Source organism: Cebus imitator, unplaced genomic scaffold (genome assembly GCF_001604975.1).
Source record: "Cebus imitator isolate Cc_AM_T3 unplaced genomic scaffold, Cebus_imitator-1.0 Scaffold288, whole genome shotgun sequence".
NCBI classification, from domain to species: Eukaryota; Metazoa; Chordata; class Mammalia; order Primates; family Cebidae; genus Cebus; species Cebus imitator.
The window spans coordinates 342,945-365,198 of NW_016107603.1; positions in this window are offsets into that span (position 1 = coordinate 342,945).

Below are 22,254 nucleotides of genomic sequence, written 5' to 3' on the forward strand. Positions count from 1 at the left end.
AAAAAAAAAAAAGAACACATCCAAACAGCAAGTTCCTAATAAAACACAATGGTACTTTAAAAAGAAAAAAAAAAGATAACATTTTAAAATATGTCAGACTGATGATTAAGAGCATTATGATATCTTTCCAAATTTTAGAAAGATAAGACCAATGTATCTTTTATCTGAAGATCATTCTTCACTTAAAGAAAAATTCACAATGTCTTGCCCAGTAATTTCCACTCCCCTGTACTCTTGTTGTAGTAGGATTATCCAATACTTATTTTCCTAGGCCCCCATGTGTTTAGATGCCTTATGACACCCACTTGTTTCTGCTGGACAATCGAAGAAAGTTAATTTTGTAGAAACACTTGTCTACTATGCACATAATATATGTTGGCTTTCCTAACTCTGACTTCACCCCTAAATGCTCATTCATCCCAATGTGTGAGTGTGTAGCTACATAAAATTAGATAATCTATTTGAACCATAGTTCCTTGACTTTAAACTAGGGATACTAATACGCCTCCATATACATTTTTTTGTGCTGATCCCATGAGAAAATAAATGTAAAGCGCTCAGATCAGTGACTGAAATACACTAACTAGGCGCAGTATCCGCAACATTAGAAAAAGCAAGGGTAGTAATACTGGTGGTAGTAGACAAGGTGGTAGTTGTAGATAAAGTATTTGCTTTAGTATAGGTTTTTTTTTTTTTTTTTTTTTTTTTTTTCTTCTAATTTTAAAAGACAAGAAAAGATCATGGAGCAAAAGTGAAAAGAGTGACAAAGTATTTTATTTTGTTTTTCTCATTTAAAGGGAATAGCAAACACAATGCAGTGTTTACTGTAAATTTCACATTGTTCAATAATCTTATTCCATCTGTTTCCCTGGGCTTCCTTCAGGTAAAGAAGTAAGGAAGGATTTTAAACTACTATAAAAATAGGGGTTCGAAAATGAGAGAAGACTGTTCAAAATAAAGAGTTGATTGCGAAAGAAAGTAAAATACAATATTACTGCTCAACCTCGATTCAGATGAATATAGTGATAACAAGAAGATGGTTTTAAGTTAATGCATTACCAGTGGAGACGTTGTTGGGTAGCATTTTGTATAACAATTTTCAATTTTGGAAGTGCCTTATTTATATATTATGTACTTTATTTTTTGTAACAGAGCTTAAAGTCTGAGCAAAGATTGTATAACCATTTTACAGCAGAAAATTCAGGCTTAAAGCAATGGATCATTTACTCAGTATCAAAGAGGAAAAACATATCTAACTAGTGCTATAAAATTTTTATCCTAATGCACACTGAATTTTTTTCTATATTGTTTTATAGTCTTCCACTCATAATATTACATGATTAAAGAATACTGCCTTTTACCTTTTCTATAGTAGACCATTTTTTAATCTCATATAAGATAGGATAAATGCAAAAATAAATCTAAGGCAAAATCATCACTAGATGTTAAAAGCTCCATTTTTATTTTCCAGAGAACTGTTGAGTGTTTTCCAACTCTGACGTGTTTCTAGTTTCTAAAAATGTAACCAAATATATATTCAATGACTTATATGTATAATTAAATAGATTTCAAAAGGAAGTTGAATTCATCTTTACAAATCATTATCATATATCTTGATTTTTGACTCTATCAATAAATAATTTACTGAAAGATGAAGTACAAAAAGTCTGACTTTTAATGACTAATTGATATACAGTTTTAACTTTAGAATATCAATTAGTGTGTTTGTGTGTGTATGTATGTATATAAATAAACTTTTTGTAGTCAGCATTTTTTCATTTTCCTTTTAAGTCAATTTGTTTTTCAAATTAGAAGACTTTATTTTTGGTACTATCAGGAGTATCACTAGAATATACAATTCAGAACTTCTATTATAAAAGCATGATAGACATAGCTATATGAAATCATTTACCAATCAAATCAAAGTATTAATATTCAAATCTAATTAAAATTTTAAACATTCTACAGTCTTCTTTATTTTCTTTCTTTTATGTGGTAGCAGGGATCCAAAATATGTACCCTGATTTGGGAGTGTCACACATTTTAAGAAACCAGTGTGTCTATATTTTCTTAAGGAAAAAAAATTAGTATAATACTGAAAGAGTGGTGTTAATTGAAAAGTTAACCCGTGTAACTAATCCCAGAAACTTTACCTGGCCGATGTATGGCTATTTGTAAAAGACTTCAAGCATTGTTTAATGCTTCTTTATGTGAGTTTTGGTGAATTGTTAGCTAAGATATCTGCTGACACTGAAAGTAAAGAAGTTGCCTTTTCTTGTGCCATATTTCCTTCAGTCATGGTAAGAATTTGTTGCTTAAAGTGTCAACATGTACCACACCCTGATTAGAAAACGTGTTTTTCAGTTGTAGTTGCATACTTGTGACTGCCAAAATATAAAATAATATATATTTTAAAGACAGATTTCTAAACATTTCTTATTTTTGACTGTCATATAAAACCATAAGAACAGATTTTAAAAATGATCTACAGCCCTGTCATCAATTGAATCAACTTGACAATTGTTTTTGTTTTAGTCTTATTCAAACTTAAATAGCTATAATTATAAACAGCTTGTTAGTAGTTTTCTAAATTTTGGATATTTTGAACAGTTTGCAAAAGATAGAAGAAAGAATCTTTAAAAAAAATTCCAGTGAACTAGTAAAATTAACATTGTTTGGGGTTTATATGCAATTATTCTTAAAAAATAAAATAAATCTAGTTCGACCCTAGACTGGTTCCTTCATTTGATTTTTACATATACTCTGATACAATGTGCCATGAAGAAATATAAAGCTTTTTCATTTCAAAATAAAAATATTATTAAGCAGCACTGCTCAGTAAAAGAAAAGCTGTAACTCTAGCCATACCTATAGTGGCAATAAAATAAGCAGTTAGAATACAAATGCGTATCATTTTATAGCAAAGTAAAATAAGGATTCTCAAGTGACCATGCAGCAATGGTGAGCTGTATATCTCAACTAGCATTTCAGCAGGTCAATCAAACATTAATTAACTTTTTTTTAATCCTAACTGAGAAGCCCTTTTCTGTTGACAGACATCTCGGGAAATTCTATTTTCAATTTGACAGAATGCCAAGTATTCAAACAGATTGTTTATCTGAATTCAGTGCTCAGAGGCTTCTGTCTGAGACGCAGAATACATTTTTTACATCATAGTTAGTATGAGTATGTTGTCCCACTTTAAAAATGTGTATTGCCTAGGTAGTAAAGCCTTGTCAATCAAAGTTAACCTAGAACATTAATTATTTTAGTATATGCTTTTTTCTAAATTTGTCCAGGCTTTCATTTCTTCCTCATATGCCACCAAAGGCTAAGGCAGAGACTTAAGTATCATGTATAACATACCTACCCAAGCCTTTAGAATATCAAGCTATGCTATAAATCATTTAGCAATCAGAGTCTCCGTGAAATTGTCTTAGTTTCTTTCCTTTTTTGAATTATTCTTGTTCTGAATTCCTACAGGTTTAAAAATTATTTTCTAACTAATACACATCAAGAAATGATAGACAGGCCTAAAATTTGGAGTTATATCTGTGCTGGAATCCTAGTTCTTCTACTGCCTGGCTAGATAACCTCAGGCCATTGTGACAGATACTATTAATCTCTACTGATCTGTGGTTCTCTTCTTCTTCTAGGCACTGGGAGAAAACTGTGATTCTTATCACCTTGAAGATAAGAATGAACTTGAACCTATCTTTGACTAATGAAACATGAGTAGACATGATGTGTATTGCTTTTTGGTGGGAACATTTAAGAGCCAGTGTTTGATTTTTTAGAAGCCAACATGCTTAAAAAGCAATAGGCTTTGGAATCTCCCTTAGCCTGAATAACTGGATTGCCATAATGAGGACAACTGCCCTGTAGAATCACCAGAACCTGCAGCTTTTTTTAAATGAGCAAGATAATAAACATTTATTATTTTAAGACACTTGGATTTTAGGGTTGTAATCACAGCAGAGCCTTCTCTGACCTGAAAGATACTGTAAATTACTTAAACTTGGTAGTCTTCATTTTCTCATCAGTAAAATGAGGATGAAAATACTTAACCCTCAAAAGCCTATTGTTACTATTAATTTAAGGATTTATATTTCAAATAATTTTAAAATACTGTATGTTTTATAAAGTGGTCAAATGTAGCTACAATTCTATCATTTTTTATCATTTCATAGATAGATAGAATGATAGATGGATGGATGATAGACAAGTTTGACATGAAGGCTCTGTTATCATGCCTTTTAATATTCTGAGTATTAAAAATGTCCTCATCTTTCTGAACTCTATTTTGAATGATCTACCACTTAGGAGCTATCCCTGCCCTAGAATTTCTGAAATATTCTTCAGCCTGATTGACACTTTCAGTATGTTTAAATAAATAAAATTTGGTTTAGCCCAGTGGAAGTGTTGATTGATCCATTCATTCACTAACTAAACAAATGTAGTTGAAAAAAAATTATGTGCAAATTAGTTCCAGGTGCATTGTCAAGCTTACTTTTACCTTTAAACAAATTTTCTACTATGTTGCCTCAGTTTCCTCACAAAAAAAATAAGGGCAGTAATAAGATTTACCTTCTGCATATTTCCTGAGTAATTCATGGTAATTTATATTTTTATAGATAGCGCTAGTGAGGATGAGAGTGAATGGTAAAAACCTACTGCTATTATGAAAGAAAATTGACTGTAAGAAAGAAATTATTAGGAGGAAATGGATACATCTGATGGTGATGTTCCAATAAATCACAGTACTTTCAAAATAGAGTATGGCTGGAGACTGGGCAAAAATGCCATGGTAAATCGAAGGAAAGAAAATTTAAGAGTGATACCTGACCTGTCAGACCCATTTGTGTTTGTTTTGGATCCACATACTTTTTATTTAAATATATGTTATTAAAGCTCTGGATTTACAAATAAAAAATTTGGTCAAACAAATTTAATATACATGTAAATATTAAAATATAATATTTTGTTCCAGATCATAAACATAAGTTAGAAGCAGAGTGTAGCTGTATGCAGAGAGAGAAAAAAGAGAGAGGTAAAATGGATAATGTAAGACAAATGTCAAAAAAAATAGAACCATATAAGACAAAATGAGCAAGAACAGTGATTAGTTTGATTGATTTAGACCTCAATTGTATCACTAATTTCACAATAATAATAATATACTACTTCAAAATTCAGTCTTATACAAATATTATCTCCATACTTACAAATATTTTTTGCTGGGGAAGCTTTGTTTCAAATTGCAAGTTTATAAGTTTGCTAGAGTTGGCAGATCAAGCCTGGGCTTACCCAGGTTTGGCTCAAGCCTGTGGGTTTAGTACAATCTGCTTTAATATTAATCAGTTCAAATTCAAAGCTCCTCAAGACATTATTTTTGTGTGTGTGTGAGAAGATAGTGCCCGTTCCCACAGGGGTGAATGGTAACACATAATGCCTCTTACTAAGACCATGGCTGAAAACTGACACATGTCACATACTTCAATATTCTATTGGTTGTCAAAGGAAAAATCATATAGTTAAGACCAACATCATTGAGTTAGGGTTATGTCCTTCTTTATGTAAGTTAGGGGTCAGTGTGAATATTTGCTGAGCAATAATATAATCTACCATGTGAGGCAAAACCATTATTTAAATGTGCCGCCCTATATACCTGAGCATACATTCAATTTGACTCAAAAGAAAAAGAAAACTGGACAAGGTTACAAAGTATAGTGACAGAATTCACTTCAGACTCACAGTAGATAACACAATGCCACAACTATTCATTCTTGGATATGTAATAAGGGTCTGACTCCAGGGTCCTGGCAGCTTTTAAGCAACACTCCTGCCTCTTTCCCTTTGTCCCACCTCTGGATATTCCATCCATTGGCACCAGCAGAAAATTAAAACGTTTACCCCAGTTCCTCTTCCTAACTACCATTAAAAACCTGAGGCCTTTTCTCACTCTCTGAAGCTATTTTTTAATCAACTTGGAAAGCCTGCCCTACTTGCCTTAGAAAGGCTCATTGTGACATTTTTGCACCGTCTTGGTGCATCTGTGACATCATCAATCATGATATCCAAGCCAAATTTTAGATGGGGATCCCTTCTATGTCTACTGTGATTATAGCTAGTGGATTTTCGAAGTACAATCCAAGAACTACTGGGGAATTTGTTAAAAATTCAGATACTGGATCCCTACATCAAACTAAATGAATCTGAACTCTGGGCTATGAATAAGCTCCATCAATAATATTAACACAAAATAAAATTAGAAAAAATATTGGTGAACTACTGAATTAGGTAAATCCTGTCATCTGTTCTGTTTCAATCTTTTTTGTTTTATCACATAAAAGTTAGAAGAAAGCCTTTGTGAGAAGTCTTGCACTTTTCCTCAGTACAGGAATTGTAATGATGATTTCAAATGATGAACAACAGTAGTTCTACTTACCTCTTTGTAGTAGCATTTATACAATTTTACTAAATAACTACTCATAAAAGCTATATTTGAAATGTTGTCTTCAATTGATTTTAACCTCCACGAAAGAAGAAATCATGTTTTTCTTGTTTACTACAGTGTTTCTGTGTCCATCATAGTGTCTGATATATGGTAGTTCACTTAATATATACTTAATAAAAGAAAAGAACAGAAATAAGGAAAGAATGTAAGGGCATGAGAAAGAGGAATAAAGAGGGAAGAAAGAAAGCAAGGAAAGAGGAAAAGAAAGGAGGAAAGGAGAAAGGAAGAAAAGAGGAAGGAAGGAAGGAAAGAGGGAGAGAAGGAATAAAGTGAAAGAGAGATGGAGGAAAAGAAGGAGGGAGGGAGAGAGAGAGAAGGGAGGGGAGGAAGGAAGAAAGGAAGGAAGGAAGGAAGGAAGGAGGGAGGGAGGAAGAAGATAAAGAAAGGAAGAAGAAAGAACAGAAAGCCAACATTAGACGGTTTGAGATTTTATCTATTTAACAAAAATAGGTATAAATACATTCAGTCTTTTTCAACAGAGGCTAACATTTTTGAATAATAGTTTTGATAAGCTTACACCACATTGATATTGTTGCTGTGCTTGTATCACCTTGACTTTCATTTTCAATACTCTTTCACTCACTCAGAATACAGTGTCCTTGCATTGTAAGGACGCTGATGATGAGTCATGCAAATGTTTTTCAAACTTCAGCATATAGATCACTTCCTAAGAACGACCAGCCTTGGCCACATAATTTCAAGTAGCTATCGACGCATGCCATATATCATCTGTTTTAGTGCTCTGCATTGAAGTTACTGCTTTCCTAGAATTTCTGCATACTTGTTTATTTACACTCCCTCAATTTCTATTCTTTCCGCTGACCGTTAATATAAGTTTCATAAGAGAGAAGAGGCATTCATTGTCTTACTTATTTCTCTATTCCTAGCACCAAAAACAGTGCCTGGAGCTCTAAGTCAATATCAATATTGAGAAAATGAATGAATGAATTAGGCAAAATAGATCATTTGTGTTTTATTAATTCAGAGTAGATTCTTAAAACTAATACCAAGAAACATCAGTTTGACAGGACTTTATAAGGGCTAAATTATTTGAACAAGACAAGTGCTTTTGAGTTTCAAATAGGCTAAGAAACTGAAGGACTTCAAAATTTGAAGTTAATTGTAAAGTCCATGTTTTACATGAGAAGTAATGCATGATAAATGAAAAATAAATGATAACGAAGTTCAATGTGAAGAATACACGATAAATGAAGTTTTTATAACCCATAATAAAATAAAATTTAACCAGTTGGAAAGAAAAGATAACCATCAAGTAGAACATGACCAGATGATAGATCATTAGGGCCCTAAAGTGTGTAGCTGACCCTGGAGGGTCCAGGATCAGCATCAAGGACCACACAGCCTCCAACAAAAAGAACATCTTAAGTAATCCATGTTAATATCTTGGTGGGAGTTGAGTAGAATTAATCTCTACAGATCATTCACTTCTTGTTCAAAGGAACAATATATGTATATTAATGTATATGTGTATGTGTGTGTGTGTATATATATATATATATATATATATATATATGCACCAGGGCATGAATAGCGGCCAACATCACATGCAAACAAAAATCACCAAATGTATTTTCCTGTAGCAGTGACACATATCTCCTCCCCCAAATATTTAGTTTTCTCCAGAATTCTCATTTCAACCTCTTCTTTTCAATGACCAGGCAAATATATGTGCCCTAATCTTAATGTTGAAGATTAGACACTTTAGGGAAGGGCTTTCTATCATTAATTAGGATTTAATTAAACCACTGTAAGATCTTCACAAGAGCTTAAAAAACAGTGAAACATCACTTCTACCCCTCATGCATGTTTACAAATTAGAGAAATAACAGAAGTAGATTTGATCAATTATATTAAAGCATTTCATACTCTTACTGTTAAATGCTAGCATTTGAACACACATAAGTCCTAAGGACATTGTTTTTAGATTTCTTGGCAAAAACTGGCAGAGCAAAAGCATATAAACTTGCTAAGAGGTAGGAACTCACTTGAAATTCAGTACAATAAACATCACCAAAGGAAAGAATTTATGACTTGTGGAATCAGTGAAAGAATGGGGAAAGAAAAAGTAGCATAAGATAAAAAAGGCAACAACAAACAAAAACACAGGAGAATGCAGAACAGAACAAACAGGTTTAATGTTTACTGATGCAAAAAAAAATAAGCACATCATAAAGTTTATTTTGCTAAGAGCAGTGCCATCTGTGTCAAAGATTGTTATAGTTAATATTTTCAGTGTTTAAATATTAGGTACTTGAGTTACTTTGAAATCAACCTGTGTAGCAATAAGGGACTTTTTCTTGAGAACTTACTTATGTCATTAATTATACTACTATCTAATATGATGTTTTTTATATGTGATAATATGGCTAAATTCAAAAAGGGAGTAAAATTATGAAAATTTACTCAAATAAATATTGGTAAGCAACTGAATATTATCCCTCTGCCTTAAACTTGAAAATATGTTGATGGGTCTATCATAACTGTTTGAATCAATAAATATCTAGATCATACACAAAAGTGTGCTATACTTCAGACATTTTGGTGATACTTGGCCAGCAAAATAGGATTAAATCTCAATAACAAGGATGAGCCATCTTTTTAGAAACTTCAGCATTTTTTTCAAATATTAATTTTATGAATGGAATTAAAGCTACAATTCAATGTACTCCATTTATTCTAATATAAATCTCAAACTGTATTATTTGAAAGCATCTCAGCTATATCATCATAAGATTTCCAGGTATATGAAGGTCATAATTAAATAGTTTAAGGAATGATCAATCTTATCACTTAGAATTGTTGATAACCATCTCCCTGATTTAACCACGACACAGAAAACTCCAATGCCAAAAAATAAGAAAACGTTGATAAACCTTTGCTTGAACTACTGAGCAAATCTCATTAGGCAATTCCCAAATTCCTCTCTAACTCACAGGGTTAGAAAACTTAACTCTATTCATAGAGATTTCCAATTCCAGCACAGATTAAGTAATTCTTGGCACATGATGGTTTTTCCTTGGCAACACACTGAAAAAATTCAAGCCTAAAGCTCAGGTTCAATTTTTCTCAGTTGCCACTCAGTCTCTTCAGTAATCTCAGCAGCAAAAGGCTGGACATATCTCTATCCTATTCAATTCTCATTTCTATTACCACAGTTTCATATTTAACTTTTTAGTTTCATATTTAACTTTTTAAATTTCCTTTTTTTAAAACCTTATTTCAATAACAAGACTTAGAACATATTAACAACAAAAGCAACTTTCAAATATGGAAAAGAAATGATCACATTTCTCAAAAGACACTCAGAAATTATTTTGCATATATTGAAATTTTGCATAAGAAAATTCATGATTAAAAGATGATTTATGCATTCAAGAAGAAGTTATAGATCAGTGCAGAATTAGAGGTTTATAATAAAAGCTCTGAAATTAGAAAGTAGCATTCCAAATCAATTCAGTATATTATAAATAAATATACCCTTGACACTTGAGCATGGGTTTGAACTGCACAGGTCTGCTAACACATGGATTTCCTTCTGCTTCTGCCACCCCAGACACAGAAAAAACAACCTCTCCTATTTCTCCTCCTCTCCAGCTACTCAACATGAAGGTAATGAGGATAAAGACCTTTATAATGATCCACTTCAACTTAATGAACACTAAATATATTTTCTCTTCCTTATGGCTTTCTTAATAACATTTACTTTGCTCTAGCTTACTTTATTGTAAGAACACCATATATAATATATGTAACATATAACACAAAAAATGTGTTAATTGATGTTATTGGTAAGGCTCCCAGTTAATGATTGGCTATTAATTTTTAAGTTGTTTTCAGAGTCAAAATTTATGAAGGGACTTTTAACTGGACAGGGGAGTCAGTGCCCTGAACAGCCTCATTGTTCAATAGTAAACTGTATAATTTGGTATGTTTTTATAGTGGTTGGTACAAGTTTTTCCTTTCCATATTTAGCGCTTCCTTCAGGAGCTCTTATAAGGCAAGCCTGATGTTGACAAAATCTCTCAGCATTTGGATGTCTGTAAAGGATTTTATTTCTCCTTTACATATGAAGCTTAATTTGGCTGGATATGAAATTCTGGGTTGAAAATTCTTACCTTTAAGAATCTTGAATATTGGTGCCCACTTTCTTCTGGCTCATTAACAAGGATATTCAGGACTTGAAATCAGCTCTGGACCAAGCAGATGTAACAGACATCTACAGAACTCTCCACCCCAAATCAACAGAATATGTACTCTTCTCAGCACCACATCACAATTATTCTAAAATTGGCCACATAATTGGAAGTAAAACGCTCCTCAACAATACCTAATGTAGATGACCAGGTGATGGATGCAGCAAATCACCATGGCACATGTATACATTTGTAACAAACCTGCATGTTCTGCACATGTACCCCAGAACTTAAAGTATAATAAAATAATAATAATAATAATAATAATAATAATTAACATTACTTAGCAAATGCCAAAAACCAGAAATCCTAACAAACAATTCTCATTTGATTGCACTGTGGTCTGAGAGACTCCGTACTAAGAAATTCATTCAAAACCACACAACTACATGGAAACTGGACAACCTGCTCCTGATTGACCACTGGGTAAATAATGAAATTAATGCAGAAATTAATAAGTTTTTGAAACCAGTGAGAACAAAGGCACAACATAACAGAATCTCTGGGACACACCTAAAGCAGTGTTTATAGGGAAATTTACAGCCCTAAATGCCCACAGGAGAAAGCAAAAAAGATTTAAAATTAACACTCTAACATCACAATTAAAAGAACTAGGGAAGCAAGACCAAATTCAAAAGCTAGCAGAAGACAAGAAATAACTAAGGTCAGAGCAGACTGAAGGAGATAGAGATATAAAAAACCTTTCAAAAAAATCAATGAATCCAGCAGCTAGTATTTTGGAAACAGAAACAAAATAGGTATACTGCTAGCCAGACTAATAAAGAAGAAAAGAGACAAGAATCAAATAGACACAATAAAAATGATAAAGGGGATATCACCATTGATCCCACAGAAATACAAATTACCATCAGAGAATAGTGCTAAACATCTCTATACAAATAAACTAGAAAATCTAGAAGAAATAGATAAATCTCTGGACACATAGACCTTCCTAAGATTAACCAGAAAGAAGTCAAATCCCTGAATAGACTAATAACCACTTCTGAAATAGAGGTGGTAATTAATTGAGTCTGCCAACCAAAAAAGCCCTAGGACCAGACGGATTCACAGCTGAATTCTACCAGAGGTACAGAGAGGAGCTGATACCATTGCTTCTGAAATGATTCCAAACAATAGAAAAAGAAGGACTCCTCCCTAACTCATTTTATGGGGCCAGCATCATCCTGATACAAAAACCTGGCTGAGACACAACAAAAAAAGAAAATTTCAGGCCAATATCCTTGATGAACATCAATGCAAAAGTCCTCAGTAAGATACTGGCAAAATAAATCCAGCAGGACATCAAAAAGCTTATCCAGCATGATCAAGTCAGTTTCATCCCTGGGATGCAAGGCTGGTTCAATATGCATAAATTAATAAATGTAATCCATCACATAAACAGAAGCAATGATAAAAACCACATGATTATCCAAATAGATGCAGAAAAGGTCTTCAATCAAATTCAACATCACTTTATGCTAAAAACTCTCAATAAACTATATATTAATGGAACACAACTCAAAATAATAAGAGGTATTTATGATAAACTGACAGCCAATATTTTACTGAATGGGCAAAGCTGGAAGCACTCACTTTGGAAACTGGCAAAAGACAAAGAGGCCCTCTCTCATCACCCCTATTCAACATAGTATTGGAAGTCCTGGCTGGGGCAATATCAGGCAAGAGAAAGAAATAAAGTATATTCAAATAGGAACAGAGGAAGTCAAATTGTCTCTGTTTGCAGATGACATGACTGCATACTCAGAAAACCGATTATCTCAGTCCAAAATCTCCTTAAGCTAATAAACAAATTCAGCAAAATCTCTGGATACAAAATCAATGTGCAAAAATCACAAGCATTTCTATACACCAATAATAGACAAACAGAGAGCCAAATCATGAGTGATCTCTGATTCACAATTGCTACAAACAGAATAAAATACCTAGGAGTCCAACTTACAAGAGATGTGAAGGACCCCTTCAAGGAGAACTACAAACATTGCTCAAGGAAATAAGAGAGGACACAAACAAATGGAAAAACTTTCCACACTTAAGGATAGGAAGAATTGATATGAAAATGGCCATACTGCCCAAAATAATTTATAGATTCAACACTATTCCCATCAAGCTACCATTGACTTCCTTCACAGAATTGGATAAAACTACATTAAGTTTCATATGGAACCAAAAAAGAGCTCAGGCAGCCAAGACAATCTAGGTAAAAATAACGAAGTTGGAGGAATCATACTACCTTACTTCAAACTATAATACAATGCTCCAGTAACCAAAGCAGCATTGCACTCATACCAAAACAAATATACAGACAAATGGAACAGAATAAAGGCATCAGAAATAGTGCTACACATCTACCACCAACTGATCTTTGTCAAACCTGACAAAAACACGCAATGGGGGTAGGATTCCCTATTTAATAAATAGTTTGGGAAAACTGGCTAACCATATGCAGAAAACTGAAACTGGACCCGTTCTTTGTACTTTATACAAAAATTAACTCAATATAGATTAAACCCTTAAACATAAGTCCTAAAACCATGAAAATCCTAGAAGAAAACCTAGGCAATATCATTCAGCATATAGACATGGGCAAAGACTTCATGAATGAAACACTAAAAGCAATTGCAACGAAAGCCAAAATTGACAAATCAGGTCTAATTAAACTAAAGAGCTTCTACACTGCAAAAGAAACTATCATCAGAGTAAACAGGCAACCTACAGAATGAGAGAAAACATTTGCTATCTATCCATTTGACAAGGGCTAATATCCAGAATCTACAAAGAACTTTAAAAAATTTACCAGAAAAACAAACAAACAACCCCGTCAAAAAGCAGGCCAAGGATATGAACAGACACTTCTCAAAAGAAGACATTTATGCAGCCAACAAACATATGAAAAAAAGCTCATCATCACTGGTCATTACAGAAATGCAAATCAAAACCACATTGAGATATCATGTCATGCCAGTTAGAATGGCAATTATTAAAAATAGCCAGGAAACAACTAATGCTGGAGAGGATGTGGAGAAATAGGAATGCTTTTACACTGTTGGTGGGAGTGTAAATAATTTCAACCATTTTGGAAAACAGTGTGCAATTCCTCAAGGATCTAGAACCAGAAATAACATTTGACCTAGCAATCCCATTACTGGGTATATACCCAAAGGATTATAAATCATTCTACTATAAATACACATGCACACGTATGTTTACTGCAGCACAGTTCACCATAGCAAAGACTTGGAACCAACCCAAATGCCTACCAATGATAGACCAGATAAAGAAAATGTGGCACATATACACCATGGAAAACTATGCAGCCATAAAAAACCATGGGTTCATGTCCTTTGCAGGGAAAGGGATTAAAATGTAAACCATCATTCTCAGAAAACTAACGCAGGAACAGAAAACCAAACACCACATGTTCTCACTCATAAGTGGGAGTTGAACAATGAGAACACATGGACACAGGAAGGGGAACATCACACGCCAGGGCCTGTCAGGGGGTGCAAGGTAGGGGAGATATTGCATTAGGAGAAATACCTAATATAGATGACGGGCTGATGGGTGCAGCAAACCACCATGGCACATGTATACCTGTGTAACAAACCTGCATGTTCTGCACATGCATCCCAGAACTTAAAGTATAATAATTTTTAAAAAATAGTAAACTGTGTATGATAAGGAAGAAGATTTTCAGAACTTGGAAAAAAGGAAAGTAAAATTTGGCCAGATAATCTAATATTCTCTCCATGATAGTAAGCGTTTATGCAAGTTACTTAAATATAAACATTTTATGATTCACTTAAAAATCCTAAGATAGTCTTTGTGTTACCAAATGTATTTATAGTAAACTACGTAGAAAAAACATTTCATTGATATTATTGTTTCAGTCATTTCTAACTATTTTTATTTAGTATATATAAAGTTCTAAATTAAAATATAGAATTCTCCTCCACTGTCTTTCATAATTACAGATATTTTTATTATCTGGATGGATCTTGCCTGATTAATGCAATCACGTGCACAGCACCTAGGAAAAGCAAACTAGGTAAGCTGAACAACGGTGATTTAACTAAATCCATATAAATCTATATAAATGTACTAACTTCCAAAAGTATATGCTGTATTATAAGTTGACTGTTTAAAAGCTAGACTAACCTCTTGGCATTTGTGCGCTCTTAGCAGATGGTGAGCTATATTAAAAAAGGAGTGAAGTGAATTTAATTATTGTGTGTTTCTGTGTATCACTACTTAAAATAGTAGCTCGTATGTAATGTGTTTCATATATTTTTGTTGAAGAATTAAAATATATATTGTAATTCCTCAACTGCCAAGTAGCTTTTACATTAGTAGGGCTCAAACCAAACAAGACAAATTTTAATGCTTATTTAAAATAAGACACTTCTTGGTTTTTTATTTGATTTGCTAGTACCTAAATTGATTGCCATTTAAATGGAAAAACAATACTTTCAAATATCAGTCTCTAGAGAAACAGATTTATAGAATTCTAACCACGTGGAACTCTAAATTAAGGAGTTGAAATACTTCCATGGTAGAAATATAATTCAAAACTAGTATTAACTTTTGTGTGTAACATATATTAGTGAGCTCTAAGCAATAAGTATGTCAAAAACAAATAAGGTCTAGCATCCACTGAGAGTAAAGTTATAAAAATCAACTTCATAAAAAGGGAAAAGTGTATTACATTTCTGGATATATATGAAATAATTGTTATAAAATATTATATATTTTATATTATAAAATATGGAAAACAAATAGAAAATTTATATGCAATATTTATGTCTTATCACAAATAAATAGCTCTTCAGTGTTTGAATACTCACTCATCTTGTATATTGTGTGAATCATCTCAGCATCTGCATGGCAAAAAGTATTGCGTGTTCAAATCCAAAAAGCTAATGATTGGAAAAAGACTTTAGGAGCCACTATTTGAAAGTTCAATAATGTTTTGATCGCCTTAACAGCTGATTCAGAATGCAACAGACTCTTTGGAGTTGATTCAGGGTTAGAAATGTGTAACAGACATAGTGATTAGAGTAACTGCCGGGTCATTCCTGATCTGAACTCTATGTAGATATTCTGAACTCTATATAGACATATTCTGAATTAAAAGTTTGTTCAGAATAATACTTAAAGTTGTTTTTGTTATATGAAATCCATTATTAGATACCTAGCAATTTTGAATTCTATATTTGCAGAAAAGTATTCTAAATGCAAATAAAGTTTTTTTAAATAATAACCTCTTACAATTCAGTAATAAGCCCAAAATAATCCAACAAAAATGGATACACTATTTTAATAGTCACCTCGTAAAACATGACATACAAATGACAAGTAAGCACATGAAAAGATGTTTAATATCATCAGTTTGCAGGAAAATATAAAATAAAGCTATAATGCAATGTTTTTAGAAATGTATTAGAAGAACCATTAGGAAAAAGACTAACAACACATTAGACAAGGATGTAAAACAACTGGATTCTCATAAATTTCTTCTATAAATTTAAAATAACCATTTTGAAAAAATACTGCAGCAGTTTTTAAATAAAATTTAACACTTACAATCCAGAAATACCAGTTTTCAGTACTCAAGACAAATGAAAACATGCTCACATAAAGACGTATATACAAGTGTTGATAACACCTTTACTCTCAATAGCCCAAATTTGAAGTAACTAAAATTTCCAACAAGAGATATATATTTTTAAAAAACATGTGATATAATCATACAGTGAAATACTATTCACTAGTGAAAAAGAATGAACTACTCTGTGCTGAGAGAAAGTAGCTAGTTACAAGACATAACATATGAGTCTTGTAGAAAAGATGGAATTAATCTCTTCATGGTGATAGAACAGATTTATTTAGGCTGGATGGCTGATTTATGGGGAAATGAATTTCTTGGGGTATTGGGAAATGTTCTACACTTTAATTGTACTGGTGATTCAACTGGTGTATACATTTGTCAAAACTCAACAAAATGTACACTTAAAGTAGAAAAATTTTATTTTATATAAATTATTTCTCAGGAAAGTTTTTAAAATATTATGTCTCTTTTTGTGAAATGACAAGTGTTGCTATAACAATATAATCTGCCAAATAACATTGCTGAATGTATATATTAAGGTAAAAATGACAATTTAATATAAACATATTAATGCTAAGAACATTCTTGAAAGCTTACCGTGAGAAGTAAAGTAACAATATTTTGGAGTACATACAATACTAATGACGTTAAATAAATGCATGTGGACATTTAACTTTGACCAGATAAGAAAACTAAGGAACAAAAATTTATAACTGAAAAATAAGAATTTTACTTACCTCCTCATATTTGCAGAGATATTTAGTGTTGCACTAGGATAAAAATCCAGGTCACTCTGAATTCAAAGCCCAATATCTTAATCATAGTTTACATGTCCAGCTTTGGAGAACTTACTTTGCTCTGAAATCAAAGTATCAGCCATCTCTGTGCAGACGTTCATAAGTTGATACCCTGAACATCCTTAAATTCCTGATAATTTAGGTGGAAAAATCCAAAGAAAACGTGTCTCCTATAAGCTTTAGAGTAGCAAAAATGTTCACCAATTTTCTCCTTGGAGAGCTATCATATTTATTTCCAGTGAATCCAAAACTCTCAAAATCTTGTAATAGTCTGTTCACCCCGCAAATTTCTAACTTATAATGTATTTTAGGAGAATGAATAAAAAACTGGATTTTATGTATTTTGTTTCTCTTTCGTACAGCTAAAAGAGAACTTAAGAATTTTTTGAAAGAAACATTTTTTTTTAATTAAGGCAAAAAGAGAATGATTTTTTCCAAAAAGCAAAGCTATTTTATAATATATAAAATGGAAGCATATAACTGACAGAAACACAAATACCACATTTCTCACTAGAGAATTCTCAGTGAGCACCATTATACTTTATTTTTTTTTTCCTTTTATTCATCTCTTTCCATTTTCGTTTCTCACAGTTTGGAAAGCTCCAGTCACTGGATTCTTTCTTTCTTTCTTTTTTTTTTTTAATGAAATTCAGCTTTCAGTTGGTAAGGCACTTAAGTGTCCAGGCACAAGTCCAGAACTGAGAAAAGTTAAAGGTTATTTCCTAAGTCCTAACCTGGGTAGGACATTCAATGACAGTTTAAACTTCCTTGAATAAATTTTAAAGCACCTTGGAAAACAGCCCCAAGAGTGGCCTTATATTGTGGAGGCCTTTACTACTTGTTCAGCCAACATATGAATTAAAAAATAATAGAAACTGAGCTAATTTTTAAAAAATTCCTATCTAGACTATTGTAGCTACTTCTTTTGATACGACTCCAAGCTTTCAAGCAGAACATAAAATCTTCACCAATTACAGCTAGTGCTCGACTTACAACCACGATTGGTTCCGACAGACCTGTCCTAACACGATTTGGTCGTAAGTTGAGTAGGCTATATGTACAGTACTGTGAAATGATGTTATAAAAATCTTTAAGTCATATTTTATCATAATTTCTTTCATTATTGTTGTATATGATAATTTTCTTTGTTCATTTTATGTCATTTGTATCATCTCTACACCATTTTGTTTCTTATTTTTACATTCATCAGGTTTAAGTAAAACACTGCATTACCAGTACAACTGGTTTAATATTTGCAAAACATACAAAATTACAAAATAGAGGTGCATACAAAAATACAAAATACAGGTGTGAAAAATACCATAGGAAACATTTTCCCAATTGCAAAACATATCAAAATATATAAACATGTACAAAACATTTTATTGGCCGATGGTGCTTGGCTGCGGATCGTTGATGTCGTCATCTGAGGCAGCAGTTGGGGTTACCGGAGTTGGTTTTTTCATAAACATGGTGAGCTTTGTCTGAATTGTATGTTTCTTTTTTTCTTCATAAATTTCACGATACGGACGAAACACATTGTGCGCCGTCCGTTCAATCCTTGCAAATCATTAGATGTTTGGGTCCATTGCTTAGAAATGTATAAGAAGTTTATTGGGAGGGATTTGATGAAAAATATCCAAGACACAAAACACAAATTGCTGTACCGAGTCTGGGATAACAGTTGAAATGGTGCACGGGAGATGGTAGTGCTGCCAGAAGCTGGTCCGCACTGTCGTATGCCCAGCTGGGCAACGTTTGCGCTGTGAGATGTGGAGCAGTCGTGGCTAGTGATTGTGGTCGTAAAGTCGAATGGTCATAAGTTGCATAGGTCGTAAGTCGATCAATACCTGTATTAGATCATGACACCAGTGAGTGATGTTGGTACAAAATATGTTTAAATTTTAATTTATACATTTTCCCTTACAGAAGAGCTAATTGTGATGTTTACACACTTAATTCAATTATCAGCCATTGACAGAAAAAGCAATCATTTGTATATACATTGTAATGTCCCAAATCTCTTTAAAACTATGTGAATGATTCAAAGAATGTGAGCTTCAGAGACAATTAACTCCAAAAAATACTCCCTCTACTTCCTTGTTCTCTCAATTCCTGGGACCTAATACTATCTCTGCTACACAGTAATTTATTAACAAAATGCTTGTTGAATGAATGAATGAAAGAATACCTATATTTTCCAAATACCTGGATATTTACACATTTTAGCAACAATATTTTTCAACACTTTTGTCAAGCAATTTTCAAAGATGGAAGAAAGCATAAAATGTTTATGAGCTGGACAATGGCAGGCATGTAACCTTAACTACTTGGAAGCTGAGGTAGGAGAATCACTTTGATCCCAGGAGTTTGAGACCAGCCTGAGCAACATAGTGAGACCCTGTCTCAAAAAAATATATGTGTTTAAGTAATTTGTGCAGGGGCACAAGACCATGCTTTTTGTACAGCTTATAGACCCAGGAGCTAAATAAATCTTTTTGTTTGTTTTATAAATTGCCAGCCTTCGGTATTCTTTTATAGCAACACAAATGAATAAAGATACATCAATCTATCTATTTTTAAAAAATTTATCCACCTTTCAAAACACATTTAGATTGTTTGCATGTCTTGGCTACTGTGAATAATGCTAACATAAACATGGGAATGAGTGTGAATTTTCACAATCTTGTTTTCAATTCCTTTGGATACACACCCAGAAATTGGTACAGGACAAATCTCTGAGTACCCTTAAACTGATCCAATTCTCCCCACATTATTCTTTGTAGTTCTCAAGAATAACTCTTGGCCAGGCACAGTGGCTTAAGCCTGTAATCACAGCACTCTGGGAAGCTGACATGGGAGGATTGTTTTAGCCATGGAGCTTGAGACCAGCCTGGACAACAGACTGAGACCTCCATCTCAAAAAATTAAAAAAAGAACTCTAGAATATATTTGGAATGCAGCATCCTGAGATATGGAGAGGCTAACCAGAAGAGCATGGGCTCTGCTAAGTACCCTCTAAGAAACAGAACATACTTCAAAACATTAGCTGAACTTGTCATGTTACCCGAAGGGCATAAAATACAGAGCAAGCTGCTTTTCAGGGTTTCTTAGCTACAGTGCAAGTGAGAATGAACGGACAATATTCCATCTTCTCAGGCCACTTTCCTCAGCCTCAGGGGACCCACTTATGAACTCTAGGCTTCTGCTGAATCTTGATGCCTATGCATAATTAATCTGCTTCATGTGACTTGTTATGTGGAAGAGTGGTCTGTATCACTGGACTCAGGCAAATTGGCAACCAGTGCACAGTGAAGCTGATTCACAGTGGGATTTCTGAGTCATATGGTGGTTCTATTTTCAAATTTTTTAAGAACTTCCATACTGTTTTCCATAGTGGCTATACTGATTCATATGCCCATCAAAAGTGTACAAGTGTACAAGGGTTCCCTTTTCCCCATAATCTTACCAATACTTATCATTTATCATTTTAGTAATAGCCACACTAACAGATGTGAAGTGATATCTCACTGTGGTTTTAATTTGCAATTCCCTGATGGCTGGAGGTATTGAACACCTTTTGATATGGCTGCTGGCCAAGACGTATCTATTTAAGTCCTTCTCCATTTTACAAATATGTTATTTGTATTTTTGGTACTGAGTTGGACATATTTGAATATTAACCACTTATCAGATACATGGTTTATAAATACTTTGGGTTGTTTTCTTTGTTATGCAGAAGTTTCTTAGTTTGATGTACCCCACCTGTTCATTGTTGCTTTGGTTACCTGTGTTTTTGGTGTCATATCCAAAACCTTATTGCCAAGATCAATGTTAAAAAGGTTTTCTTCTATTTTGTTCTAGGAGTTTTATAGTTTCAAGTGTTAAGATTTATTTTTTAATGCATTTTGATTTGATTTTGTGTCTGGTGTAAGATAGGAGTTGTTTTACTTTTGTATGCTCATATTCAGTTTTCCCTACATCATTTGTTGAAGAGACAATTATTGCTTTATTATGTCTTCTTGGCACCTGTGTTAAAGTTTGATTTATTGTAAATGTATGGCTCTTCATTCTGTTCCATTAGTCTATATGTCTATTTTTATTGCAGAACCATGGTCTTTGAATTACTATAGCTTAGTAATATATATTGAAGTCAGTAAGTGCTGCCTTGAGCTTTGTTCTTGTTCCTGATTTATTTGGCTATTTGTAGCTTCATATAAATTTTAGAACTTTTTTTTTCTATTTCTGTAAAATAGGCTATGGGGATTTTGATAGAGATTGCATTGAATCTATAGATTGTTTCAGGCAGTAAAGATATTTTGACAATATTAATTATTTTGATCCATAGACATGGGATCATTTTACTGTGTCTTTTAAAATTGACTTCATTAATGTTTTCTAATTTTCAGGGAACAGGTCTTTCATCTTCTGGGCTAAGCTAATTTCTAAGTATTTTATTTATTTGTATTTGTTGCTAATGTAATTGATAAGGTGACTTTTAAATAAAAAATATAATATTTGTGAATTATTTTAGCATAAGTTATTGTTGATGATTATATATGATATACATTTTCCCATGTTGATACAAACTCAGATATAATAACTGTTTTACTATTTGTGAGTGAACTTACGACTATAGTATAGCACTATGCTACAGAACTGAATAAATTAGATAATACAGGTTTTGTCTGTTGAATGGATATTGGTAAAGAGACGTGATTATTTTCCTGTATATTATCCAGTAAGACTCATAATAATAAATGAAAATGATTGACTGAGGCACTTGCCTTTACAGAAGGAGATGTTGGTGTTGCAAACTGAGACAGAGTAAGGCCAAAAATATTAAGTCTTAAAACTATAATATATACAGTTGGCTCTATGTATTCATGGGTTCTGCATTCACAGGCTTAATCAAACAGAGATCAAAAATTTTCTAAAAAAAAACAAACATAAAAATAAAACAAGTAAAAACAATACAGTATAACAACTATTTATATAGCATTTGCATTGTATATTAATTAGGTATTATCAGTAATTTAGAGATTATCTAAAGTATATGGGAGGATGTGTGTAGGTAATATGCAAATATTATACCATTTT